The sequence below is a fragment of the Orycteropus afer genome, unplaced genomic scaffold (assembly GCF_000298275.1).
Source record: "Orycteropus afer afer isolate SDZICR_OR568_19922 unplaced genomic scaffold, OryAfe1.0 scaffold00244, whole genome shotgun sequence".
NCBI lineage: Eukaryota > Metazoa > Chordata > Mammalia > Tubulidentata > Orycteropodidae > Orycteropus > Orycteropus afer.
The window spans coordinates 3,809,333-3,812,154 of record NW_006921831.1 but is presented as its reverse complement, the minus strand read 5'-3'; the positions used below and the strand labels follow the sequence as shown (position 1 = coordinate 3,812,154).

The following is a 2,822-nucleotide window of genomic DNA, read 5'->3' as shown; positions in this document are numbered from 1 at the left end:
GGCCGGGCCGGGGCCTGGCGGGTGTCCGGGACCAGGCCAGGGCTTGGTACTGGCCTTGGGGGACCGGGCTCAGGGAATGGAGAGGTCTGGGGCAACATTAGTGGGCTGGGTGGGGCTCAGGGGCAGGGCCTGGGGATTCGCTAAGTGCTCCCCAAGTGGTTCTGCTCCTTTTTGGGAACATTGGTGAGGTTGCCCGCCCTCTGCCCCCTCCTCTGCTGCCAACCTCCCCTCTGGCCGGTGCCTCATTTCTTGCGGAGATGATCCAGGTGCACCTTGGACTGGGGGTCAGGCCCATGACGGGGGTGGCAGGAAGCCTGTGGCCCAGTCTTGGTGCTGCTCGGACCTACTGGGCAAGCTGGCTGGGCCTCAGTTTCCCCAACCAGAATGTGGAGGCAATTGTAAGGGTGGAGGCAATGAAGGGGCCCAAAGACTCCACTCAGCCTTCACCCTTCCCCACTTGTCCTCCATGAGAGGGGCCCAGGAGGCCTCCCCCTCCACCTGTCTGCCCCAAGGGGGCGCTGGCCCCCAGCCTCATGCGGTGAGCAGACCACAAGTGGGGTGGGGGACTCCTGGGGCTGCCCAAACTCAGTAAGGAGGGATCTCAGGGCCTCTGGGGTTCCCAGTCTGAGACCCTGCTCCGCCTCCCCCAGCTCCCCTCCCTCCCGCAAGGGGGCTGGAAGTTGGCCTGACCCATCTTGGCCCTCAGTGCCTCCCTGAGGCCTGCTCTAGACCCCAGGGGGTGGCAGATCCCCACTGCCCTTGGGGACAGTGCCCCTCTGCTACTCCCTCTCCCAGGCAGAGCTGGCTGCAGACACTTGGGGAGGCCACTATTGCAGGTCTAGGGTGGGGGCGAAGGGCCCCCTTCACTGGGGGCTGGGGCTGGCCCAAGGGGGAAGCTGGGCACCCGCCCGGAGACAGGCAGTTTTAAGGGGAGGCGACCGTAGCTTAGGTGCAGTGGGGGCCACGCAGGTGTGAGGGGCAGGTGAGGCCTGGAGCTGAGGATGGGGTGAGGGACAGGGAAGTCCGCGATAGTGCCTGGCTGGGACCTGAGCCAGCCCCACTAGGGCAGGGAACAGAGAGAGGGTCTGGCCTGGCATGGGGGCGGGGACTCTGTTCCGTGGGAGCACATCAGGTTCAAGGTGTCATGAGGGACCTGAGAAGCCAGACAGGGACTCAGGGGGAGGGGCCAGGGGAGTGTCCCAGGAAGGTCTGGAGGCATGAGGAGCCCCAGTTAAGCCCCACGGTGTCCCCGTACCCCCAGCTAGGACCCATCCTGACCCAGGGACTCCTGGCCTCTGTGAAGTGGTGGTCAGGACCCAGTGATGGAGAGGAGACTGGGGAAGATTGAAGGCTGGGGCCTTCCAGGCCCCCACACTGGTGTGTTCTGAAGTAGGACAGGTCAAGTAGACACACGCCCTGGAGAGAACAATCATGGGAGAAGGAAGGGCTGCTTATGCACAGGGAGACAGCTCAGGGTGCAGGAGAGTATGGAGGGATGGCCACTGGGAAGAGGTAACTATGGGGAGGAAGTGGGAGGGGAGCTGTTGCATTGTGGTCAATGACATGAGACAAAGTATATGTGAACTGCTGTATGGAAAGTGAATTTGCTCTGTAAATCTTCACCCAAATCACAATAAATAAAAAAGAAGAAGAAGAAAAAAAAGTAGGACAGAGTCTAGGCCTGCATGTCCTTGGAGAGGCAGGGAGGCTGCACTTAGGGCCACTTCTGCTACCCTCCAGGGACCTAGAATGAGTGCTCCCATCCCCCTCAGGAGCAATGCCAGCTGGGGGGGAGTTGATGTTGGGGACACACACATGCTCTCACCCCTACAGCACACACACACACACACACGTGTACATGGGTCCTACAGGAGAATGTCCACTTACACACACACAGGGACACATAGAAACACAGGCACACACATACATGTACACATGCCCTCACACGTGAACACACACATAGATAGGCACATGGAAACACATGGACACACAAACACACATATACACGTACATGTGTACACACACACCACACAGGCACACTGCATGTCTGCCCACCACTGCTCTGAGCCAGCCCCTGGTCATCTGGCTAGGCCAGACCCCTGCCCACCCCCTGCCGCTTGGTCCCAGTACAGAGTGGCAGCCCTGCCCCAGGGAGGAGAATGCATCCAGCCGTCTGAGGGGCTGCCCTGTTCTCTAGCAGGGAGCCCTTGGACACCACATCCCCGAGTCTCCGGGCTCAGGCCCCGAAGGTGAGACTCAGGAGGGACAGCTCAAGGTGGCTCAGGCCCTGGGCCTTGGACAGGGCAGGCTACCTGGCTAGGACCACGCTTCACTCATTCCCCGGCAGGTCCTCTGCCGCTGTGCGCCCTGCCAGCTGGGCATGAGCTCTGGCCAGGCCTCCCTCCACCCTCCGGAGTGGAGAGGGGCTCCACGAGGGTGTGGCATCTGGGGCCCTGAGGCCCTCCTCAACCTCCGGCCCCCATGGGACTGCACCACACCACTCATGGCTCTGTCTCCCCCACCAAATGGAGGCCCCTTGAGGTCCCCTTATGGCCGAGCACCCACACGCAAGCGCTACAAGTGGTGCGCCAGACCCAAAAACCAAGGATATGTGCGCGGGGCGCCTGGCGAGTGTGTGGCTATTGGGTGACCATGCCTCTCGGGCCCAGAGCCTCCCCTGCAGCGCCCCGCCTGCCATGCTCCTGCAGCCACTACCCTGTAGCCTCGCCCCTCCACCTGTGCAGCATCTGCTGCACATCTGCACCCCTGCCGCACGCCCCGCCCTCCGCGCCCTGCCCCCACACCCCTGCACCCATGCCATG

At 62.3% G+C, this 2,822-nt stretch overlaps 1 protein-coding gene across 1 annotated transcript in view; it reads left to right on the top strand.

The window, feature by feature from the left end:
- Positions 1 to 2,822, top strand: part of BRSK2 (BR serine/threonine kinase 2) — a 60,748-nt gene that overhangs the window by 24,365 nt on the left and 33,561 nt on the right. The gene's annotated exons all lie outside the window — the stretch shown is intronic.